Source organism: Schistocerca gregaria, unplaced genomic scaffold, assembly GCF_023897955.1.
Source record: "Schistocerca gregaria isolate iqSchGreg1 unplaced genomic scaffold, iqSchGreg1.2 ptg000544l, whole genome shotgun sequence".
In the NCBI taxonomy this organism is placed as follows: Eukaryota; Metazoa; Arthropoda; class Insecta; order Orthoptera; family Acrididae; genus Schistocerca; species Schistocerca gregaria.
In genome coordinates this window covers 375,114-402,128 of record NW_026061940.1, presented here as the reverse complement: position 1 = coordinate 402,128, position 27,015 = coordinate 375,114, and the positions used below count along the sequence as shown (strand labels likewise).

Genomic DNA, 27,015 nt, shown 5'->3' with positions numbered 1-27,015 from the left:
TTAAATTGCGCTATGTAATTTCTTCTTGCCAGATCAGATTAGTTTATTTCGTGTTCAGGCACAACTTAAGTATATCTACAGATTGTCCACCCATAATTCTTTGTGGCTATGTTTGAATAAATGTGTTTCATGAAAACTCAAATCGTGTGTCCTCTAACTACTTCAGAACGCACCAAATAGCTGCCAGACTTGCAACTCGATGCTCTTAACGGCTTTTTTCTTTGAAATATTAGCCTGATTTTTATATGCTGCACAAAAAGACAGTGATAACGAAGTACCCAGAGAGAGGAATGAGTAGAACTAATGTGCCAAATTCACAATCCATTGATTAATTATACAGGTTCATTTAACGATGTTATGTACTATGGTTAGATTTAGTATTGCATTAACTGCATGCAAATTTTTTTTCCACTATGCTCAAACAACCTCTGTGCCGGTTGGTGAACTCACGAAGGGACTGAAGAGAAATTTAATGAGCCGAGGAAAGTGAATGAAAAGCTATTTGATGACTTAGAAGCTGCGAATCTTAAGCTCGAACGGAACGTGGAAAGTAAAGCGAATGACTTTAGAAGATGCTACGGGATGAAATAGCGATCGAGTTAGCGAAAACGTCGAGGGTCGTCGAGAAGCGTCTGTGAAGCTGAAAGCGAGCAGTTGCCGCTAAACAGAGTGCTCGAAGAACAGGAGAGCAGGGTTATGGCGACGTTCGTGGCTGTCCCAAAGTGAACGCGTAGAGCTACTGTCCCGAGCTGAGAGAGCGGCTGCCGGGCGTTTGGAAGCCACGAAGGGTCAGGCAGAGCAGAGAATCAGCGCGATACGTACTCTGTCTTTTGCTGCGCCCGAGTTCCTGTTCCTAAGAGCTGCCGAGAGCCGGGAGTTAACGTCGCAGAGACAGCGAGCACCAGTTAGGCCGCAGGCGGTGGCGATAAAGCAACAGACTGCCGGCTACTGTGAGCAACACCCAGGTTTGGTCCGGAGGGGACGATACGTAGCTCGTGACTTGAAGAAACGTGTGGCTCACCTCAAAGCAGGTTGTCCCGAAATTGAAGTAGACAGTTCCTGCGAATTAGTATGCACAGAGGACATTCTTGGCAACCGGAATCAAATAATAACTGGATCCTTTTACAGACCTCCCAATTCAGATGATACAGTAGCTGAAAGGTTCAAAGACGAGTTGAGTTTAATTTCAAACGCGTACCCGACTCATACAAATATAGTTCGTGGTGCCTTTAATCTATCCTCGATATGTTAGTGAAAATACATGTTTAATTCCGGAGGTACGCATAAAACATCATCCGAAATTTTGCTAAACGCTTTCTCCGACAACTATTTCGAGCAGTTACTTCATGAATAGTAAAAGGTTGTGAAAACCGCGCTTTACCTGTTAACTCGGAATAATCCTGAACTAGTAACGAGGATTAAAACGGATACTGGTATTATTGAACGTACCCAGACCCCCAAGTCCTCCACAAATAAACGAAATATATACCTGTTCAAAAAAGCACATAAAAATTCACATAACATTTTCCTCCACTCCTTCCACATTAATAATGTCACTGCAGACCAGATGTGACTTGAATGCAAAGAAATAGTATCGGCGGCAATTCAGAGATTTACACCAAATAAATTAACAAACGACGCAGTTCATCCTCATTGGTACGCCAAACGCGTCAAAACACTGTTGCAGAAACAACGAAACAAACATGCCAAATTTAAACGGAAACAAAATCTCCAACATTGGCGATCTTTTAAAGAGACTCGAAATTTAGCGCTGATTTCAATGCGACATGCTTATAATAGTTTTCACAACGAAACTTTATCTCCAAACCTGGCAGAAAATTCAGACAGATTCTGTTCGTATGTGAAGTATGCTAGCAGCAAGACACAATCAATGCCTTCTCTGCGCAATAGCAATGGAGACACTATCGAAGACAGTGCTGCCAAAACAGAGCTACTAAACACAGTTATCCGAAATGCCTTCACAAAGGAACACGAAGTAAATATTCAAGAATTCGAAACAAGATCAGGTGCCAACATGAGTAACGTCGAAGTAGATATCCTTGGAGTAGTGAAGCAACATGAATTACTTAATAAAGGCAAGTCTTCTGGCCCAGAGTGTATACCAATTAGGTTCCTATCAGAGTTTGGTGGTGCAAGTCATCGAGTAAAACAGAACTGATTCCTGGCGTTCTCCAGGGTCCTTTGCTGTTCCTCATCTCTATAAACGAGTAGGGAGACAATCTGAGCATCCGTCTTTGATTGTTTGCAGATGACCCTGTCGTTTATCGGCTAATAAAGTCATCAGAAGATCAAAACAAATTGCAAAGCCATTTAGAAAAGGTATCTGGATGGTGCGAAAATTGGCAATCGACCCTAAATAACGGAAAGTGTGAGGTAATCCACATGAGTGCTAAACGTAATCCGTTAAACTTCGGTTACACGATAAATCAGAAAAATCTAAAGGCCGTAAATACCGAGGAATTATTATTACGAACAACTTAAATTGTAAGTAACACACAGAGTATGTTCTGGGGAAGGCTAACCCAAGACTGCATTTTACTGGCAGGAGACTTAGGAAGTGTAATACATTTGCTAAGGAGACTGCCTACACTATGCTTGTCCGTTATCTTTTAGAATACTGCTGTGCGGTGTGGGATCCTTACCACATAGGACTGACGGGGTGCATCGAAAAAGTGTATTGTCACGATATAGGGGAGAGAGTGTCACTGAAATGTTGGAGGCTTTGGGATGGAGATCATTAAAACAAAGGCGTTTTTCGTTGCAGAGGAAGCTTCCTACGAAATTTCAATCACCAACTTTCTCCTCCGAATGCTAAAACATTCTGCTGACGGAGACCAACATAGGAAGAAACGACCAGCATAATAAAATAAGGGAAACCAGACCTAGCATTGAAAGATGTATATGTTCGTTTCTTCTGCGCTGTATACAAGATTGGAATAATAGGGAATTGTGAAGGTTGTTCGATGAAATGGCTCAAACGGCTCTGAGCACTATGGGACTCAACATCTGAGGTCATCAGTCCCCTAGAACTTAGAACTACTTAAACCTAACTAACCTAAGGACATCGCACACATCCATGCCCGAGGCAGGATTCGAACTTGCAACCGTAACGGTCGCGCGGTGTTCGATGAACCCTCTGCCAGCCACTTAAATATAATTTGCAGAGTATCCATGTAAATGTAGATGTATAGGGGCTGATGGAGTTGGAGCCTCAGGGAATAAAGTGCAAAGAGGGTCTCGGAAAGCGAGGATAAGTGCGATTACAGGGAAAGCAATGTTGCGGGAGGTTCTCGCGGCGGAGGACAGACCTTCGCGAGAGAAAAGCAAAGCTTCTGTTTTAAGCATTTCCTTTCACTACGTGAGTTTGAGTTGTTCCTGAACTCGGTTAACTGAATTCACCCTATGCCTGGTCGGAACTGTTCGAATTTGTGCTTTAACCAGTGTTGCCCAGCACACACAACTGAATTCGTGCGTTGTTTCTTAGCAGGGGAACCTGCCATGCCAATGAGGATCAGATCGTGGCGTTGTGAGACAGTAAGGGAATTTCGGCAGGCTTTCCTTTCAGCGCCGGGCGGAGTAGCCACGAGGTTTGAGGCGCCATGTCACGGATTGAGAGCCCTTCCTGCCGGAGGTTCGAGTCCTGCCTCTTGCATGGGTTGTGTGTTGTTCTTAGTTGGGGTTAGTGTAAGTGATGATCTCAGCAGTTTGGTACTTTAGGAATTCACTCACACACATTCCTTTCAGCCTACTGGTCGGAGGCTGCACGAGCCCACACAACACTATCGTAATACTCTTCCTTAAATATTCTGGATTTACGAGCGCCGCCCGTTTGCTCGAACACATGGTACAGGCTAATCAATTTTTATTTTATACGTTCGGAGCAGCAGAGCTGATCAGTATTTGCCTGACTATAATGCCAACCCACATGTGTCACATCATCCCAGCTGCCAAATGCAGCCGGCCGGTGTGGCCATGAGGTTCTAGGCGCTTCAGTGTGATGTCATTTGGTTAGTTAGGTTTAAGTAGTTCTAAGTTATAGGGGACTGATACCTCATCGTTTTGCAAAATGAAAGGATGATGTGGAAGCATTTAAAGCGGTGCAATAAGAGTTCGAGTACGATTTGGGGGAGTATCTGTCTAAGTATACGATCTAGTCACGCGGTGCGCAAACGCACGATTCCAGTTGCGGGCGCAGTCGAAAACCTAGACCAGAGTGACTGACTGTACGCGGCCACCCTGGTTCCTTTGGGAACAACTGGGGAATAGAAAAACGTAGGGTAAATCAGTACACGAATGAAGGGGCACACGTACTCGGTCACGAGAACCCTGGAAGCAGTGGGATCAAAAACCATTTTTATGCATTTCTGTCTGTAAAATATCGGAGTGTGCGTGCGGAACGATTTGAAGTGGAATGATCATATAAAATTAATTTTTGGTAAGGTTGAGATTCATTGGGAGAGTCCTTAGAAAATGTAGTCCATCAACAAAGGAGGTGGCTTACAAAACACTCGTTCGACGTATACTTGAGTATTGCTCATCAGTGTGGGATCCGTACCAGATTGGGTTGACGGAGGAGATAGAGAAGATCCGAAGAAGAGCGGCGCGTTTCGTCACAGAGTTATTAAGCGTGATAGCGTTACGGAGATGTTTAGCAAACTCAAGTGGCAGACTCTGCAAGAGAGGCGCTGTGCATCACGGTGTAGCTTGCTGTCCAGGTTTTGAGAGGGTGCGTTTCTGGATGAGGTATCGAATATATTGCTTCCCCCCGCCTATACCTCCCGAGGAGATCACGAATGTAAAATTAGAGAGATTCGAGCGCGCACGGAGGCTTTCCGGCAGTCGTTCTTCCTGCGAACCATACGTGACTGGAACAGAAAAGGGAGGTAATGAGAGTGGCACGTAAAGTGCCCTCCGCCACACACCGTTGGGTGGCTTGATCAGTATAAATGTAGATGTAGTAGCGACAACAACGGGCGGTCGTAGTGAGTTCGATTACGGGGCTGGAATCAGCTGAGTGGTGATAGCAATAACGGGTGGCGGTGATTTGGGAACAATTGGGGAATAGAAAAAGATAGGGCAAATCAGTACAGGAATGAAGAGACACGCGAACGCAATCACAAAACCCTGGAAGCAGTGGGATCAGAAACCACTTTAATGCCTTTCTGTCTATTTAATTATTCGGGAGCTGACCGTTTGGTTTTAAACTTTGTTTTCTGAGTTTAATTTGATTTTGTAACCGTTGAGATTAAACTTAACATATACGTGGATGGACATGAGAAATGAAAGGTGTAAGTAGGCTGTTTAGGTTTTTATGTTGGTAACGCCACATAGCGCTCTGTATGAAAATCACTGATTGTGCTATGTGCAGTCTGTGGCTGGTTGGCATTGTTGAAATATTCGCTATTGTAGTGTTGGGCAGTTGGATGTGAACAGCGCTTAGCGTAGCGCAGTTGGAGGTGAGCCGCCAGCAGTGTTGGATGTGGGGAGAGAGATGACAGAGTTTTGAGAGCGGATGATCTGGACGTGTGTCCATCAGAGTAAATTTGTAGGACTGGATTTCTACTTAGTGCCTTCAATAGTGAGAATCTTTTATGTAGCTGGCAATACTGGCGCTCGCTATATTGCAGTAGTTCGAGTAAGGAAGATTTTTATGAGGTTAGTGATTCGTGAAAGGTATAGGTTATTGTTAGTCGGGGCCATTCTTTTGTGGGGATTATATAAGTCAGATTGCGTTGCGCTAAAATATTGTGAGTCCGTTTAGTGATGATCAGAGTAAGTAAAGAGAAATGTCTGAGTACGTTGAGTTTTGCTCAGCTGTTTGAAAATCAAATAACGTAAAGGAGATTATCAGCACAATCATTCATAAATTTTTCTAAAGGGAGGTTTCAAAGGTTGCAATAAATTTTTCATCTATGATTATTACTTTACATATGAAATATTCTATTGCAGATTAATAAAAACGAATTTCTTTGAATGTTCCCAAAATAATGATTCAAGTTTTATTTTTATTCAAGGACTACAGCTGTTTGTACAAGAATGAAAATATAATTTTCCATCGAACTTAGCAAAGATTTTCACGTTGCACTGGATTTTTGTTTACTAGATATAGCCCGACTAGCTTTGAAGCATAAGACTATTTTAACTTTATGAATTCTTTTTTATATTTCTAAGCTCTCCTGAAGTATTATCCACTTTTAAATACACTTCACGTTATGTTCAGAATTTATCACTTTTTGAATGAAAATTTAAAAGAGCTGCAGCTTGTATCCACTTGTGAATGCACAACATAAAATCTACTATCTCTTTGTATTCTGCCTATGGAATGCTGTGAAAAGAAACACGTTTTTATTTTCGTTCACCTCTACATGTACCCTTTTTAGGATGTGGTCGTTATTGCGATGGTATATTTTAATCTGCCGCTGTTCCAGAATGCTCGCTCACGGTGCAGCTCCGTACTGCCAGCGATATCCAATAAAATGCTGGAAATTCTAAAATAAAATGGGTAATGTCCGGTGCGAACTTTGCAGTAATTGTGACAAACAGATTTTACTAGATAAATATATTTTAACAGAAACAGTTAAAATCTTTACACACCGTTTACAATCCCAGCTACAAATGGCGTCGATCATCGACTTATGACAAATGAAGACTACGTAAGAGCCTAATGCAACGTTATGGGTTCCTCTCCCATTCAGTCTGTGCAGAAGGCAAGCGATTCTACTACAATATATTGCCAATTTATATCTTACCTAATTTTTGTACAGTCTTTGTCGTTTTTGATAACATATCCTTTCTTCTGTAGCGGTTTTCACATCCTCCGCCACAGATAGTATTTAACAGTATTTGAATAATCATTTATGATAGCAAAATTCATAATTATCTTTTAAATGTCCTTTTGAAATACAATTAACAGAAATACATATAAATTATTTGTTGCAATGAACATTATACATCGAAATGTTCTTTTAACTTTCACTTTGGATGCATGCTGCCAGAGAACGTTACACCACGAAAGCAGAGACCGCTCATGAGGGGACCGTGAGCAGAATAGGAATGCCTTGGCGGGACCACCACAGTTGGAGAAAATCGAACCCGCTGATCCACAACATAATCCACTTAACGACAATGAGTGGCGGGAACTCTCGCGACAGAATGGTGCGGAACAGGACGGATCTCTGAGCAAGGTAAGTGCGAATGTTCTACACGTGGAAAAATCCAGCACACGGGGCGATTTGTTACAGGAGGCTGCAGGCAGTAAGGTTTCAGCTTTTATGCCAGATATCACCACCTCTATTAGAGTATCAGTACCCAGAACGCACTTGAGCTGCATCTGCCTGTGTTCTATTACAGGTGAGGCAGTGTTTCGTAACTATGTGTGGCTACAGAGGCAGCGTGCAATATTTCTGCAAGGGACTTCTATCGACTTTTTGAGTACACGCCACACGGAGATGATGCTCTGTACTGGGTGAAACGAGGTCCGACACGATGCTACGACGTGCTCCGTGACTTTTGCTACTTCAGTGTATAAATGTACCGGATGTCTCTCTTAAAAGTCTTCAGGCACATTTCTTCTGGTTTTTCAGTAGATATTTTAAATGTGTAGATGCAGTCAGTCCAAACGTGTACTGGTTATCACGTCGACGAAAGCTTCGGTTTGTTTCGGTTACACGCGAAATGCTGTTTGAAGCGGAATTTTATATTCTCATTCGTTAGAGCGGCCCGAGATTAGTCCAGCTTGGTATTCGTTTTAGCGATACGTATTAGCAGGAAAACTGGAAAACGGAGAGTCGCGGTAGCTATCAATTTGGGCCAGGGCCTTGTTGTCGCTGTTAGAGTATCGGTTATTCTTAGAGTTTTCCCGCTCCTGTTAATACAAATGGATGAAGCGAATGACGTTGTAGACTAGTTTGTGGCCCGTCCATCCGAATGGGTACGTGAAATTCCGCTTTGAAAATAAATTATTTTTTTTTTAACGGGGAACAAACCGACGCTTTGCGGCGACAGTGGCACATCATGACAGGCGTAATGAACAGTATTAATTTCGACTGACTCCACCTACACATTCCAAACACGAAATCGAAAATATCTGTCGGAACACCAGAGCAAATGCGCCTGAAGACTCTTGGGTGGAATACCTACACAGGATATTGGAGAAATAGTGGCAAATATTTTGATAGGTGATACCAACCACAAGAACAAGAAAAAAAAACCTTGAACGTGGGTCTGGAAATGCATACTTTGTGAGATCTCTACACTTGTCCATAGTGGCTGAAGACGTTCGGGTGTGAATATGTCCGCCTGACACACAAGGTAGATATTAAATAAACAAGTCATGTATGGCCACAGGTGCTGCCCCCATGATCCGTGAACCGAGCGAGGTGACGCAGTGGCTTGCACACTGCACTCGCATTCGGGAGGACGACGGTTCAATCCCGCGTCCGTCCATCCTGATTTAGGTTTTCCGTGGTTTCCCTAAATAACTCCAGGCAAATGCCGGGATGGTTCCTTTAAAAGGGCACGGGCGACTTTCTTCCCCGTTCTTCCCTAATCCGATGAGACCGATGACCTCACTGTCAGCTCTCCTTCCCCAAACAACCGAACCCCAACCCATGATCCGTCAATAGCGTTGACTACTGTACGTGTCTTTCCGTATTGACGTACTCCAGTGTACACAAGTCTGAGCACTGGGTAATCTACAGGCAGTTGTGTTGCATGTACTATAGTTTTAGCGTTGTTAGTGTGTGTTATTTTGTAGTAAATTGCTTGCAACTATGGGTATGTATCGCATTTATTTATTCGGAGTATGGCATTTAAGTACATTTCAGAATTGCATCACGTTATTCTATATTACATGCTTTCACAGACAAACATCTAGTCCCTGTAAGTCATATCGCAATGTTTACTGTCACTGTGATATTTGTACTGCACTGTGCACAAATGGGTTGGTAAATTTTCCATTTCTTTTCTGCTTGTTAACAATGGAAGCGTACTACTCATAAAGTGACATGACGGATATAATTATCTCCTATGGGTTAGCAATTGGAAATAGGCCGTAAGCACGTTCCCACTACGCAGAAAAATACCCACGTTGCAGAGTACCATGCGATAAGTTGTTGACCCAAAGTTTTCTGCTTCTTAAGGACACGGATTTTCTAGCTTCCAAAAGACGAATAGTGGACCGAATGAGTCAGTTCACACACCTCAGATGCAGGAAGACATACCAGATTTGCTGGACGTAAGACGTGCAACAGCAGTGTGGGGATTTGGCGATTGACACCAACAGAAGGCATAAGTCATCCTGTTGTCCGGCTGGTACTGCTTGAGCTATTGCTGTATCCGTAACACCTTCAACACATCGAGGCACTAATGCCAGAGGACCACGATAGCCTATCATAGTTGTGTCATTGGCCCATACAGAAGCGTGCTGCAGGTCCACTGTTTTCGACGAAGATTTTATTTCTCTGATCCTGTGCGGTTCACAAAGGGTCGTGCTGTGAACTTCCATACACAGCACGTGTGGCCTTATGGAAACCCCTAAGCTGCTGTACAAAGAGTACATCAACCTCATTTCTCCGTCAACTAATGGATAGACATTCTTGGTGATAAGTTACTAGGGCCATATATCCTACTCCAAACATTTAATGGAGCTCATTATCGTCAACTTCTTGTTAACATTTTGCTTACCTTGTCTGAGGAGGTACCACATCAGTAAAGACTACCGATGTGGTTTATGCATTATGACACATTTCATCTGCAATGTGTGTGAATATCGGATGCTGACGCTTCATGTCTTTTGGAATGGTTGGGGCGGAGGGGGCACACCTTGGTCCCCTGTTCCCTCGACTTCAGTCCTCTGTAGTTTTGGTTATGGGAACAGTTCAAGGCGTTAGTCTTGCAGTACCACATGTATGTGAAATTAGAAATCGTTACCAGAGTCGGAGACTATTTAGACTCTGACAAATCCCTTTAGATACAGTTTTGATATACATAATACAATGGAAATATGCTACTTGAAATTTGGCCTTTACATGAGGTCCTAGGGTGAACAATTTGTATAAAATTACTTAATAACTGTATTTTAAAAACAATTAATAATGCAAATCAAATGAAAGGAACACTAAATTCTTTAAATGAAATTCAAGTAAAAAATGAACTGGTGATTTATTGCAAAAAGTCTTCTTCGTACACAAGAAAACCAATAGACTAACTGTCTATCAAGTTAGACTAATACTGACAATCAGCAAAAGCATAATGTCCAGGGAAGGATAATGTGTTCACGCTGCACATTCCCTCCACGATGTTGAGGCGGAATAAATAAAAAAAATTAAATTTCTTGGTTTTTTGTAAAGAGGAAAAATTGTGGACATGGAATTGTAACTTCAGAATTTTTGAAAGGCCTTTCTTTTTTTACGGGCTGCATTGACCAGCTTGAATGCGGACAAATTCAGTGCTGCGTGAAATATGCCTGTAATATAATTTACCATTCCGATTAATTACATTTTTGAATTCTACGTCACTGTTGATTTAATCAGAGTTCTCACCTTAGACGTAGAATTAGTCCTTCTGCCACAATATTAATTCATTAGTCGCCCTCGATGTTCTTCTCTTTGTTGACCGTGTGTACCTTCCTAAGTCGGCATCGGTTCACTTCACGAAGACGGTGGAAACCAAGGAAATACAATGCTACGTCACTTTAAAAAATAGTGAGAAGTATCGAAGTGTTACGAAAATTATTTATTCACAAGACAACAAGACTTGCTCTGCTCGTCGCACAAATCATGATTACTAACAACATGGCTGCCTTTCCGCACAGTCCGAAATTACGTCCGTCCTCCACAAGGCAACAATCGAAAGTGTCTCTCAGCTCCTTCTTGGAGTATGAAACAAAAGAGAATCCAATTTGAACATTACAGAGATTATATTCTACATCCCTCTCAATTTGATCTTTGGCGCAGCCTGTGAGGTGTTGTATGTCTCTGCGTCGGAATGTGTCATTACAATGTGAATAAACCCTACGAATCTGAATTTTACTATGTAGTGGTTCCTTGTCGGGACTAAAATGAAAAGAACCTCTCTTCGTATCCGGAATCTTACGGTACTGCGGTGGTGTACAACTATAAAATGGTAACCTCCCAGGCAAATTGGTGCCGCTACAATGTTCTCACCAATCACTAGCCATCTCGATCTACATCCACATCTACATCGATACTCTGCTAATTACGTTGAAGTGCCTGGCAGAGGGTTCTTCGAACCACCTTCAAAATTCTCTATTCTCCAAATGTCGTATAGCGCGCGGAAATAACAAACACCTACATCTTTTTCGTACGAGCTCTTCAAATGGTTCAAATGGCTCTAAGCTCTATGGGACTTAACATCTGAGGTCATCAGTCCCCTAGACTTAGAATTACTTAAACATTAACGAACCTAACCACACACACACATCCATGCCCGCGGCAGGATTCGAACCTGCGACCGTAGCAGAAGCGCCGTACCAGACCGAAGCGCCTAGAACCGGTTGGCCACAGCGACCGGCTGTACGAGCTCTGACTTTCCTTATTTTATCATAGTGATCGTTTCTTCCTATCTAGATCGGCGTCAACAAAATATTTTCGCATTCACAGGAGAAAGCTGGTGACCGGAATTTCGTGAGAAGATTGCTCCGCAACGAAAAATGCCTTTGCTTTAATAATCTCCATCACAAATCCTCCATCATTTCAGTGACACTCTCCCCCCTATTTCGCGTTGATGCAAAACATGCTACCATCTTTGCACTTTTTCGATGTACCTGCTAATAAAACGCAGTGTTGGGTCAGCCTTCCCCACATGATTTTCTGTGTGTTCCTTACAATTTAAGTTGTTCATAATTGTAATTACTAGGTATTTAGTTGAATGTATGGCCTTTAGATTTGACTGATTTATCGCGTGACGGAAGTTTAACGGATTACTCTTAGCACTCATGTGGATGACCTCACACTTTTCGTTATTTATGGTCGTTGCAATTTGTTTGCCGGCCGGTTTGGCCGTGCAGTTCTAGGCGCTACAGTCTGGAACCACGTGACAGCTACGATCGCAGGTTCGAATCCTGCCTCGGGCATGGATATGTGTGATGTCCGTAAGATAGTTAGGTTTAAGTAGTTCTATGTTCTAGGGGACTGATGACCACAGATGTTAAGTCCCATAGTGCTCAGAGCCATTTATCTGTTTCTTTGCAATGTGTTTTGATCTTCTGATGACTTTATTAGTCGATAACCGACAGCGTCATCTGCAAACAACCTAAGCGACTGCTCAGATTGTCTCGCAAATCGTTTATACGGATAAGGAACAGCAAAGGGCCTGTAACACTAAGATGTGTGCGTCAACACGAGATCTGCGCCCCCATGGAACTTGTGGACCGAGTTAAGTTGTCAGGACGACTTCCCAGTGCGGAACACCAGAATGATCGCCCCCCCCCCCCTTCAGCGATCGAGCACGAGAAGTCTCCTCTACCCAAGAGTGTTCGATCATCCACATCCAACTCCTCAGTTTGGGCCGTCATGGCAACAAGCATGTCAGGTAAAACGTTATGTACTTCTGTCCAATGACAGCAGACGAATCAGAGCCTTGTATAAACAACTCAGAATTTCCAACAAGCCAAGCAAACGCCGCTGGAACCCCACCAGGTCAGGTTCACACAGCAGCAGGCCGCTCCTCGTCAAGAACTGGCCAGTTCTCTCCAGATGTTACCGGGTAAGACACTGAGCGTCAAATTCTGAGCTTCCTGGTGTCGTGACTCGTGACGTCACTATGTGTGCCACTGGATGTCAGACTCGGAAAAACTTTCTTCTTCAAGGCGTGAAAATGACTGTAATGCGTGAGTTATTGTCGGATTTGTTATGCGCTCTGTATGTGCTTTCACCCTGCTCAGACAGCAGCTGGTATAGATTTTACGCTTGTGAGCGTATATATACGTTGTTATGTGGCTAGCGGAGCTTGTGGACTGGCCCTGTTCGATTTCCTTTACGTACATTTATGTAATTCGAAAATCTGTGCCCAGACATCAGTTTACTAAAACAACGTGACAATTTTAAAAAACGCAAAAATATTAATTCTAAAAAAAGGGAGATATTTTTCCGGCTCAGTTAAATACAAATCTATTCGTAAGTATTTGAGTTTCATATTGAAACAGTGTCGAGGTTAGAACCTCATATTCAGCATTTTTTTTAATTGTATTAATATTGTATTTTTTTGTCAACTGGAAATACTGAATTATAATATTCTAATGAAAATACGATTTTATTTGAGTCAAATCAAATAAATTAAAATTTGATTCAGACATGTGAAATGACTTGTCTATACTAATAAAACTCCCAGAAAGAATATCACTCTGCAGCAGAGAGTGCGCTGCGATGAAACGTCCTCTCAGAACTAGAATAATCTGCCAGAAGGTTCCATCAGTAATACTGGTGCGCTTTATATGTTCGCTTCTCCATGTAATGGAGAAAAAAGAATTACTCGACATTCACAGTGACTAGAGTATGTACAAAAAGGGCAATCAATACACATTTGCAGTTGACCAGCAGATCGTTCTGCACATACAGTCTATCCTTTTGAATTTTTAAGTACTAGAATCTATTTCTGTGAAGGATGCTTATCACGATATTTATTTGCTCTTTCACTTTATTCACATGAACTCTGAGAGTTTTATGTGACTATATTATTTTGTTTCTGCAAACATAATTCGTTCCACCAAAATAGCTGGAAATCCCACAGCAGATCAGTTCCAGTCATTCCACGAGTAAGGAGGTACACGGCTCGTCTTGTCTGTAATTCAACCATGCCTAGACGGTCAATACCGTATTCTATCGCGTCCGCATTGTTACTTTGTGCCAAGAAGGTCTCTCAACAAGGGAGGGGTCAGGCGTCTCGGAGTGAACCAAAGCTATGTTGTTCGGGTATGGAGGAGATACACACAGAGAGAGAGGAAATGCCTCGTTCAGGCCGTCCAAGGACTACTACGGCAGTGGATGACCGTATCCTACGGATTATGGCTCGGAGGAACTCTGACAGCAACCCCACCATGTTGAATAATGCTCTTCGTGCAGCCACAGGACGTCTTGTTACGACTCAAACTTTGCGCAATAGGCTGCATAATGCGCAACTTCACTTCCGATGTCCATGGCGAAGTCGATCTTTGCAACCACGACATTTTGCAGCTCGGTACAGGTGGGCCCAACAACACGCAGAATGGACCGCTGAGGATTGGCATCACGTTCTGTCCACCGATGAGTGTCGCATGTGCCTTCAACCAGACAATCGTCGGAGGAGGATGAATGCCTCAAGATACACTGTCCAGCGAGTGCAGCAAGGTGGAGGTTCCCTTCTCTTTTGGGATGGCATTATGGAGGGCGGACGTACGCCGCTGGTGGTCATGGAATGCGCCGTAACGGCTGTACGATACGTGAATACCACCTTCCGACCGATAGTACAACCATGTCGGCAGCATATTGGCGAGGCATTCGTCTTCATGGACGACAGTTCGCGCCCCCATCGTGCACATCCTGTGAATGACTTCCTTCAGGATAACGACATCGCTCGACTAGGGTGGCCAGCACCTTCTCCAGACATGAACGCTATAGAACATGTCTGGGATAGATTGAAAAGTGCTGTTTGTGGAAGACGTGACGCACCAACCACTCTCAGTGATCTACGCCCAATCGCCGTTGAGAAGTGGGACAATCTTGACCAACAGTGCCTTGATGAACTTATGGCTAAAATGCCACTACGAATACAGGCACGAATCAATGCAATAGGACGTGCTACTGGCTATTAGAGGGAGAGGTGTGTACAGCAATGTTGACCACCACCTCCGAAGGTGTCCCTGTATGGTGGTACAAGATGCAATGCCTGACTTTCATTAGCAATAAAAAGGGTGCAAAGGATATTCATGTTGATCTCAATTCCAATTTTGTGTACAGGTTCCGGAGCTCTTGGAGCCGAGGTGATGCGAAACTTTTTTGATGTATGTACATTTTTACTTTGTCTGTACAGAACTGTATACACTGTTAGCGTAAATAGCGCTAGGGAGGTGCATTATAGATTCAGTAAGCGTACAATACTTCAAAACTCGTTTACTACCTCATTTTCCGCAATTTGATCTTACGTTCTTGCCTCAGTGTCAGAGGAACAACAACAGAGTTTGCGCTTGGCTGTCATCCATTCGTATGTTCCGCTACATTTTTGGAGAGAAACCCGGTTGCCGCACAGTCGCGGCGTTGGCCTCCCCCTCTCTCTCTCTCTCTCTCTCTCTCTCTCTCTCTCTCCGTCTCTGGTGCCGACTCGCTGAGTGTGACACCTAGCGGCAGCACCGGGTACCTTTGGCGCGACGTCGCGAGTCACAATCCCAGAAAGCTAAGGAATTAACGCCGGGTCTTGAGACTCAGACCTGCTAGCCGCCAGTGGCGCACGCAACACCAAAGATCCCACCCTCCTCCAAACGGCGCGTGACCCCTGCGGGCCCCAATGTAGCTGCCCTGCCGGACTTATAACCGGGGACTCAATGCTCTGAGCGGTGAGCAGGCTGTCCCTCCCTTATTCTCATTGTTGTGTGCCTCGGATGTTCTACAACTCTTGGGGAAACGAACTCCGAGGTTCCCACGAATTCTCTCAGCTGAAGTGATGTATGTTAAGACACACAACCTCTGGAATTTTTATCAGGCACAATAGTGAAAATCAAGTATATTAATGAGAGTTTAATAAAGTGATGAGAATCGTGTTCCAGCATTTCTCCGTCATAAAGAGCGGATGGTGTTAGTTTATCAATGGATGGAGCAACCCAGATTGCTTGTAACATTTCAGCCGACGCCACGCCGGTCAATGATACCCAGACACTACAGGATCGCGTCTTCGACGCAACAACGAGCAAGCGTATTTCGGAGAGTGCGTGATCTCTTAAGCTGAGGATCAGAGCGATACATTGCCATTGGAGGAACGTCACGTTGAGCACCTCACATGAGAAATGTCATTAACGGATATCAGGATGGACGGCTCCTATGGACAAGTGTGCAGATCACAGAAAGTATGCGTTTCCCGATCCACGTTATAACATCCCAGCTTCCTCAACCAAATTATAACGTCCCAGGACTTTCTGCACCAAATTATAACTTTTCAGCTCCTCAACACCAAGTTAAAACGTTGCATTAGGAGGTGTCTGCTTCGTGCAAAAGGTCTTGAGTTCATATTGACGACAACAAGTAATTCTTCATTACAGACGTTTATTTACAAGCAGAACTGACAGACTTCACAGACTCAACAACTGACTCTCCGAGCTAACCGCACTGCATATCCGAACTGGCAACTGACAACACCTAGGTGTATTAATATCTTTCCAAACAATGAGAGTCTTTGATAATGTTTTGTTTACAATACGATAGCAATTCACGACTTAAAACTAAATTAGACATTACAGAATTTTAGTACAGATTAAAGTAAGTAAGAGGATCAGTACATATAAATTCTTACAAGCATAATTTCCAAATAGATTTTATAACATTTTTCTACCAGCTTCTGGATAACCTTCACCAGATTTGTACCGGTGTTTCCAGAAATATCTTGACATTTGATTCTGGATATTTCTTGAGTGATTTAGAACAACTATTTATATGTAAAATGATTTAAATCGTGTTTCAAAACGTAAATAAATCCTTTTAGCAATATTTATTGATACAAATCGTCTTTCGAAATCAGGTTATGAAACGGTTTTCACAAGTTTTCGTATTTTTGCTATCATAATATAGAATTTCTCCATTGAAAGTTCTAGAAGTGTGCATTATACGTTCATTTACAGACTTTCTCTTTAGCTGGTGAGTTTTTAAAAGTATCTTGTCCATATTATACGAAATAATTTAGCTCAAAACTGATAATTTATACTATTAATCAGAACTACAGCAAACAGTGAGTCTTTCTTTTACAAAATGAAATATAATTACAAAATTGAATGAAAATAGGTTACTGACACTAATATATATTTACATTAATTCTATTTTTGTTCTTTCTGTTCAAAATGTCCTAATATTGACACAGTACAATATTTAAACATCACCAAAGTTTCCCTTTACATTTTGCATATCTGTATCGACATCCCCTAAAAGTCTACAGTATCGAATATTTCAATATGTCCCAATATGTCCTGTAATGTTACACAACCCCCCCATCAGCACTTCCACGTGAAACACGGAAGGGTTGATGTCCTTACATTACAAAACAGAAAAGTTTTACACATATCTTTGGTGTCTTCTTTCTTGAAGACCGGTAATCTTCTTTCTTGAAGGTCGGTGATCTTCTTCCTTAAATGTCGGTGTACCTCAATGCCGCACACTGTATTTCAGTCTCATCTTCACAGTCCGTATGGTTTCCATATAAACTGCATGCTATCACAGGCTGCAATAGCACAGTCCGCTATGAATATACAGCACACAGTGGTCAAACCCAGTTAAACATTAGCAAAAGCATTTAATAGTTAGTGCACCGGTTTTTAAGGACACAGAAATTTGAATTCTCTAAAGTCTAATTACTCAAGAAAATTTACTCTAAATAATTTCTTAAAGCTAAGAGAGGATAGACTGACAGGTGGAGAAAATTGATTATACAGGATCACAGAATAAGTGTAAGATGCAATGCCAGAATACGAACATGAAATATGACAATTGCATAGCTAGGGGACCTAGTGCTCGCCAAACACTTAGCACACAAAGAATGTATGCTCCCCTGAGGAATCAGATAAATACAACATAACAAAGTATACAAAAATGTCCTGGTAAGATTACATATAAAAGTCTATAGACATCTATTATCTAAAATACTTTTTACATTTTTTTAGACAATTTCAGTTCGATCACGTTTCGTAGGCCAAACAGTCTGCCAGAATTTGGATAGACTAGACGGTAAGCATTCGGATGAGGATTGTCCTGAATCTTGAAAGGTCCAATGTATATGTGAAAAAACTTTTTTAATTCACCACTGATGGCTTTAGACTTCTCTTGTGTTTCAACAAGGACCAAGTCTTCAATTTTAAATTGATTAGGCTTCAATCTTTTCTCATGTCTACATTTCCTCTTATCACCTTGAGATTTCATGGTCTTTCTCACTATTTCCTCTCTCTCTTGAGTACTTAATGGTTTGCAGACTGGAAAATCAATGAAATCACTAATTGGATGTGGTGGTTTGCTATTATACTGTATTTCATACGGCAAAAACACTAATGCTGTAGGCTGTTCACAACATCTTCGAATTTCTCAACATAGTCAATCCAACTAGCATGATCAGTATTGCAGTAGGTTCTAAAGAATCGCCCAATTTCCCTCATGTATCTCTCTGAAGGGTTTCCTGACAGATGATAAGCTGAAATAAGAATGTGACTTATATTTTCATCTTCAACAAAAGCTTTCCATACTCCAGAAGTAAATTGAGTCCCATTGTCTGATAAGATTTTCTGAGGTTTTCCAACCCTGCCAAAATAGTCTCCTCTGATTTTTGAAATAATGCTCTTACTGTTTGCCTTGCGAAGAGGGTATGACTTAATGAATTTTGAAAAAAACATCAAGCATAACAAAAATGTAGCAATAGCCTCGTCTGGTCTTTGGTAATGGTCCATATAAGTCGACAGCGACAAACTCGTGTTGTTCTTTCGGTAAGATGTTTTGCATCAATCCTCGACAAGTTTGGTTGGATACTTCTACTCTTTGGCACCTGTCACAACCCGTTAAATTTTTCTAACCCTCCTGGCTATGTTGTTAAAGTACACATTTTCTTGGATTTTCTGGATACACTTTTGAATCCCACAATGACCAAAACTTTCATGAATGTACTTGATGAGTACATTGATGTACTATTCAGGCCAACATAATTTCCATACATCGCTATCTACACTGTTTCTCTTGAATAGAATCCCTTTGTAGATTTTGTAATAATCTCCCACTTTTTCATGTCCCTTTTTCCCTAAATAACTTTTGACCAGTTTACAGTTCTCATCGTGTTTCTGATTCTGTCGGATGTCATTACAAATGTCTCTGATTTCTTGTTCATTGTCCACCCCTCTTAAATACATAATTTTGAATTCTTTTTCACATTCCCCACTGTCATCTTCAAAGTCAGCCCCCACAGGTAGGCTAGATAAAGCATCAGCAACTACATTATCGGGTCCTCTAAGATATTTTATTGAGTAATTAAATTGTTGTAACAAGAGTGCCCACCTGGTAATCCTTCCATGATGCAACCTACATTCTTGAATATAAATTAATGCCTTATGGTCTGTGTAGACAACTACCTGGTTTCCCAATAAACAATTTCTGAATTTAGAAAATGCCCAGTAAATGGCCAAAAGCTCTTTCTCGGTAACAGTGTATTGCCTCTCATGTTTTTTCAAGGTTCGACTAGCAAAAGCAGTAGACCTGTGTTCTATTTTCCCATTTATATTTACTTCTTGGAAAAGGTGAGCACCTAGGCCATAATCACTACTATCTGCCATAATGCAAAAAGATAAACTTAAATCAGGACGGTACAAAATTTTACTGTTACATAACTGTGTTTTTATTTCTTCAAAAGCAGCTTCACATTCCTGATCCCAAACCCACATTGCGTTTTTCTTCAGCAATCTGTTAAGACTTGGAGCATTTAGAGCTTGGGTACTAATGAACTTTCTGTAGTAACCGCACATCCCGAAAATTGACTTGAGTTGTTTCTTGGTTTTTGGAATTGGGAATTTTGCAATTGCCTTGAGTTTTTCAGGATCTGGCAAAATACCTTCCTCAGAAATACTGTGCCCCAGAAACTTCAATTTTTTCATACCAAACTTACATTTAGATAATTTAAGTGACATTCCCCCTTTTCTTAATCTATTGCAAACCTCCCTCAAAGTATTAACATGTTCTTCCCAAGTTTCTCCAGTGATCAAAATGTCATCTACATACACAGTTAATTTTGATAAAAGATCTTTTCCCAAAACAAAGTCAATTGCTCTAATGAATTCGGCTACTGAGACATTCAGCCCAAATGGTACCACACAATACTGGTAACATCTTCCCCCATACAAAAAGGCAGTATACTTTTTGGAATTATTTTCTAATTCTACTTGGTGAAATCCTGGTGTGAGATCTAAACTGGTCATGTATTTCATTCTTTCAAATTTATGAAGTAGTTCGTCTATATTCTCGAGATGATCGGTCTCTCTTTCCACATACTTATTTAGGTGTCTTGAATCTAGTACAAGCCTGACACTGCCATCACGTTTTGCAACCACTACCAAAGGATTATTGTATTGGCTCTTACTTCTCTCAATGATGCCCCACTCTTCCATCTTTTGAAGTTCCTTTTCTACATCTTTTCTCTTTGCAATGGGTACACTATAAGGTTTTATAAAGAATGGCTCATGTGGTTTTAACCTGAGTTTACATTGGTAATTCTTTACTCAGCCAGGTCTAGCATCAAAAACATCACAGTAATTCCACAATAATCTTTCTAACTCTACCTTCTGTTCTTGGTTCAAATTATCTGATTCCCGTAATTTTTCTTAAAGTATATCCCCATATTCTCCATCATCATAATCCTCAGTAATTTCCTCTACACAATAACCACTGTCTTTAGAAAATGTAACGTCCCTAATTTCAATTCCCTTATCAGCACAGTTTTGAACCGACATGTCAGTACTGGAACATACTCTCGTCTTAGGATCAATAAAGGTAAACAAACTCTTTTCCCAATCAAATGCTGCATTAGCTTTTAATATCCAGTCCATACCCAACAGTACATTCTCATTTAGGTCACTTATTACAGGACATCCTTGAGTAAACTGTACATCATTTATACTGAAGGACAACAACATCTGTCTATTAACAATTTTGCTCAGTTTGCCAGTAATGCCTCTAATTTTTATTCCAACAACTGGTAATTCAACAAAGTCAGGATCATGGTTAATTATATCTCTTAATTTGCTTGAAATGGCACTAATTGGACTCCATGTGTCAATCAAACAATACCCTTCCCAACCTGCAGCTTTAATTTTTATGTATGGACAACCCATAGTGGTGTTTTCCCTTTCTTCCTGTTCTTCATACAAAAGATCTTCTGCTATCTCATCATACCTCTGTTCCATATTTAGGTTTTCTTTATTAGGCAATACTTTCTTCAAACTTCTAGGTCTACTGGAATTTACTGGAATGTCTGGATTACTATTTAACTCACTCACATCCTGACTAGTACCCCGTTTGATGATTTCATTAGGCTTAAAAGCAGAAACTGGTTCACAAATTTCCCTTAATTTGATCTTAACATCATTGTCATCACTGTAATCTTTAAATTTGTCCCAAACAGATTTCAAAATAATCACAGATGCATCAGCACAATCAACCCCCCTGTCTCCTGATGTATTACTAAGCTGAACTGGCACAATCTGATTCTCATGTGGAATGTAGTTAGAGTTCCTGGCACAACTATTCTCAACACTATTGCTTATAACATCCTCCTTAACCTCAACATAAACTATTCCATCCAATTCACCATCAAAATCTTCTGGTACATAATCACCATTAGCCTTAACATCAACATTATCATCATCATTGCCTGAGCTTACACTACAAACACTACTAGTATCACCAACATTACTCACAACACCATCTTCACCAACCACATCCACATGAATATCAGACTTTCCAGAAACTTCAGTACGAACATCATTATGACAACTTACATCTAAAACATCACCACACATAAGTTTGTACAATCCAAAATTATCAAAGTTATCCTTACCTTTCATTTCAGCATTAGGTGCTTCTTCTTGATTATATAAATTTGCAATTATATCATCTTCTAGGCCTACTTCATCAACGGTAGCCTGGTTCCTATTACAGTTGTTTCTAGTATTTTCTCTGATGACATTCCAAAATTTCCTGTCAAATTTAATTTTTTCATTACCTCTATCTACAGATCGATCATAGCATACTGTCTATACCGGTTAGGTCTCTGATTATAGTGCTGTCTGTTCCGGGTGAAATTAGCCTGATTTTGAAAATTCCTTGCCCCAAACTGACAGACTCGCAGTGGAGCATTTAGTCGTTTAAAGGCCTATGTCTGTCGTTTCCCTGCCTCGGGTTACCTTCTCTCATGTCATTACCCCAGGACCTGTTTCGATTTTCCCATTCTCTGTTTGAATTAAAGTGCTGATCATTCCTACCAAAATTTCTTCTGTCATTGCTATTATAATTATCCCTGTTGTTGTTAAAGTTTCTTCGTTCACTATTACTGTTATTATTTGCACGGTTCGGTTCCCACCCTCTGTGTGATGAACCTACAAAGTCGTTGAATGTGTTGTTTTGTTCAAAGGCTCTATCAAGTTTGTCCACATATTTCAAGAATTGTTCTATGGACTCATCTGGACCATATACTAAACCCCATTGTACTCTTTTCGGAAGTCTCCGGTTTAGAGCATCAATCTGAGTTAGCTCATCAAATGGCTTATCCAGATGCACTAATTTTTGCAACTGTTTCTCACAATAGGCTTTCATTGACCCATCAGATTCTCTGTAACTAGGACCATTCAAGAATTCACTTTTGATTCGAGCTTGCTCAGTTTCAGACCAAAATTTGGTTAGAAAACATTTTTCGAAATCTTCAAAGGACATTTCCGCATAACAATTCTGATTGGCCCACGAAAGCGCCTCACCATCAAGTAATTTCTTTACAAATTTTATCTTAACACTATCTGTCATTATGGACGTGAACTGCTCCTTGCAGAATTGCATGAAGTCTTTTGGGTGTATATTCTTGTCACCGGGATAAGTTTTAATTGGAAAATTTCCCCATACCCCATTACAACTATTACTAAAACCTTTTTGAAACATAGTTTCTTGTATTTCTACAAATTTTCTGTCTGCAGTTTTTTCGACATTACCTACTCTACTACAAATTTCTGTGACCTTTTTGTCCGTATCAGATTCCGTATCAGATTTGAAAGATTCAATTTCGTTTTCAAAAAATCGTTTTGTCTGGTCAAATTCATTTCTCAATTGAGAATTTTCCTCATTTACAAAATCAACAACTTTTTTAAGTTTTGACTGGTTATTTGAAATTTCGTTACTAAAAATCAGTTTCAGGGACAGAAATTTTGCTCTCAACCGTGTCCACACGACAACTAACTTCTTTTTGGTTTGACTCAAAAGTAATTCGCCATTCTTCGAGAACCTGATTAGTGTGAGCAATCTGTTCTGTATTTGAGTTTATTTCTGATTTTAAATCACACACAGCCTTCGAAATCGACCTGTCCATCTGTTGTTGTGTCTGTTCAATTTGTTGACGTAATTCGGCACAAGAATCGTCCATCTTCGAGTTTAACTCTGAAAACATTTGTTTTAACATTTCCAACATTCCTACACTGTCAGAAGCACTTTCCCTAATAGGTGTACTCGCTACACCGCTGTCAATACTGAAATCTGCGTCTTTTTCCATTATTTTAGGAAGCAGTTACTTATCTTAGTGTCCGTCGGCGGTCGTTGGTGTCCGTGTTTTGCGAAATTTCTTCAATTCCAGGATGGTTTCACTCGGTTGATTCACTTCTCTTCTTGTGACCCCAGAATCGACGTATTTACTTCTTGTGATCCCAGAAGAGACGTATTTTATTTTGAAGAATCACTGGGTGGTCGTCAAATCGTCTGCTTCCTCCACCAAATTAAAATATCCCAGCTCCAGCGCCTCCACCAAATTATGACATCCCAGCTTCCTCAACCAAATTATAACGTCCCAGGACTTTCTGCACCAAATTATAACATTTCAGCTCCTCAACACCAAGTTAAAACGTTGCATTAGGAGGTGTCTGCTTCGTGCAAAAGGTCTTGAGTTCATATTGACGAAAACAAGTAATTCTTCGTTACAGACGTTTATATACAAACAGAACTGACAGACTTCACAGACTCAACAATTGACTCTCCGAGCTAACCGCACTGCATATCCGAACTGGCAACTGATAACTCCTAGGTGTATTAATATCTTTCCAAACAATGAGAGTCTTTGACAATGTTTTGTTTACAATACGATAGCAATTCACGACTTAAAACTAAATTAGACATCACAGAATTTTAGTACAGATTAAAGTAAGTAAGAGGATCAGTACATATAAATTCTTACAAGCATAATTTCCAAATAGATTTTATAACATTTTTCTACCAGCTTCTGGATAACCTTCACCAGATTTGTACCGGTGTTTCCAGAAATATCTTGACATTTGATTCTGGATATTTCTTGAGTGATTTAGAACAACTATTTATATGTAAAATGATTTAAATCGTGTTTCAAAACGTAAATAAATCTTTTTAGCAATATTTCTTGATACAAATCGTCTTTCGAAATCAGGTTATGAAACGGTTTTCACAAGTTTTCGTATTTTTGCTATCATAATATAGAATTTCTCCATTGAAAGTTCTAGAAGTGTGCATTATACGTTCATTTACAGACTTTCTCTTTAGCTGGTGAGTTTTTAAAAGTATCTTGTCCATATTATACGAAATAATTTAGCTCAAAACTGATAATTTATACTATTAATCAGAACTACAGCAAACAGTGAGTCTTTCTTTTACAAAATGAAATATAATTACAAAATTGAATGAAAATAGGTTACTAACACTAATATATATTTACATTAATTCTATTTTTGTTCTTTCTGTTCAAAATGTCCTAATATTGACACAGTACAATATTTAAACATCACCAAAGTTTCCCTTTACATTTTGCATATCTGTATCGACATCCCCTAAAAGTCTACAGTATCGAATACTTCAATATGTCCCAATATGTCCTGTAATGTTACAACGTGTAATGGATTTTTTTTTCTTGTTTTGGTGGACAGCCCCACCTCTCGAAATATTCGACACTTTGCACTACAGGTTGAAAGAAGAGTGACGAACATAAGATGCCTTCAATATTTATTAACGTTGTGGGTGGTTCTCTTGATTTATGCTAACTTTTTTCCACCCTACGTCTAGATCTGGTTTTGTTCCCTGCATATAAAATTATATGCAAGCGTTTCTATCGCACCAGAAAGGATGGAGGAGGTTTGATGTAAGATCTATTCGTGGTTTCTCCCTTATCGAAATGGTTTCCCATAAGAATCCAAGCTACATCGTTAGCCTCGTGGCTATTGAGGTTGATCCTCAAAAAAACGTAGTACTAATAGTTCAATCCAGAACGGTTTAGGTAGCCTAACGGTAGTTGGGTATAGCTGTGTGGTTGGTATCCGAACAGACATCCGAAGTAGTGTGGCGGTAATGCTTCAATCTGTCCGAAGAACAGTTCCAGCTTTATAAATGTAGCCAGAAGTGTATCGTGGCTAATGGAGTTGTTCATGAAGACCGATTAAAGTATTTTCCTAATATATTTTGTTGCCCTTATTTTATAAAACCATTCGGTGGCTTTCTAAGAGGTACTTTGTGTTAGGAGTACGAAACGTAAATAAAATTACATTTTCACACGTTTTACTTCAGGCAGAATGAGGTAATAAAGCCAGTCGATACCTATCGTATAGTGCAACGACATAGTTGCTTACTGGCTGAGTATTTTTCAAGAGATCCTCTCACACAGACTGGTAATTTACACTGTTTTTAAGAGACACTCCGAGTGCGCCGTATCAGTCACTCTTTAACCTGTTACGTAAGGCGATTCGTTCCTGCTGTTATCTTTTGCGTGTATTCAGTCCCACAACCAATAACCGTGCATTCGGGCGGTAATCAGTTATCGGTGCGTTATTGTAGTCTAAAAACTGAATCCGTTATTGTAACTCTTTTGTTTACTCACTCGGGGTCCCACCGTTTTGTACACAACTGAGGTGAGAAGTAGTTGTGACGTTCTCTACGGCGACATCAAAAACCCATTCTGAGGTGGTGCCGTCGAAAGCGTAAACCGAAGCAATCGGTCTGGATTCGAATACATCTTTCGAAAGCGAGTACAAAAGAATATTATCACAGGACTTTACAAACAGGTTTTTCAGAAATTCCTACCAGTTCACTTACTTAAATTATTTAATATTGCAACGCGTTTCGAGCTATCACCTCTTTATCAGGCAAAATATGACAAAACAAAAAACATTCAAACAGAATGGACATAGACCTTAATGCAAGTATTTTTTCAGTCTTGTAGTTTGTTGTGGCTTTCCTGCAGAGAAAGTCAAATAGAAGCCGTATGAGAGCGCGTTTACTTCGTTTTCTTGTCTGTAGATGAATACTGGAGCACTCCGTTCATCAGAAAAGGCTGCCGTCTTGTGGCCACTGTGGCTTTAAATTGTAAGCACACCACGTAGCTCACTCGGAAAACATGAATAACTGATCTGGCTACTTCAGTATTATGGGCTTAATTTGTATTATTAGTTCACTTTTCTCGGACATGAGCAGACATCCGCAAGTAGCAAATAATGTGACCGTGGCTTCCAAGTTAAGGTTCTTCGGTTAATCACAAGGCGTCTACTTCGGTAATAATCTTGCTGGCATTTCGATGATCTTTCTTGGGATTTCTTCATGATTCATTACATTCTTGCACGTGCTACCTTTTTATAGTTTTATGCACAGTGAGATATAATATCTAGCGATTTTAAAAAGCGAGTGAATCAAGCTGCGTCGGATAGAGGTGGAGGGGATAGCTTCAGTTACGTTTGACGCGAAATAGCATTTAGTCATAATGGAGCGTACACTGTCAAAGCATTTTATCAAAACGGTAGTTCGTACCAGCTAGCACGACGTGCAATCCGCAACCACTTCAGCGTTAATCGAAATTGGCCGCTGCACCTGCCTGGGCGATTAAAATGTGGCTGGGGAACATTGAGGAGACGGCGCCAACTGGGAGACCAAAAACTGTGCGCTCGCCTGAAAAACATCGAACGTGTACACCAAATGAAACGCGTATAGCACGTGTGATTTGACACGACACTACAGCGCGACACGCACGTGCCGCACGAGTCGCGCGGCTGCAGTGCATATTGCGACACGT

The 27,015-nt window shown here is 40.8% G+C and overlaps 1 long non-coding RNA gene across 1 annotated transcript in view; it reads left to right on the top strand.

The window, feature by feature from the left end:
• LOC126314278 (uncharacterized) overlaps positions 1-7,064 on the top strand; it is a 212,218-nt gene extending 205,154 nt beyond the window's left edge. The window contains exon 3 of the long non-coding RNA XR_007555749.1: positions 7,017-7,064. This is a non-coding gene — a long non-coding RNA (uncharacterized LOC126314278). The remainder of the gene's footprint in view (positions 1-7,016) is intronic.
• The last annotated feature ends 19,951 nt before the right edge of the window (positions 7,065-27,015 follow it).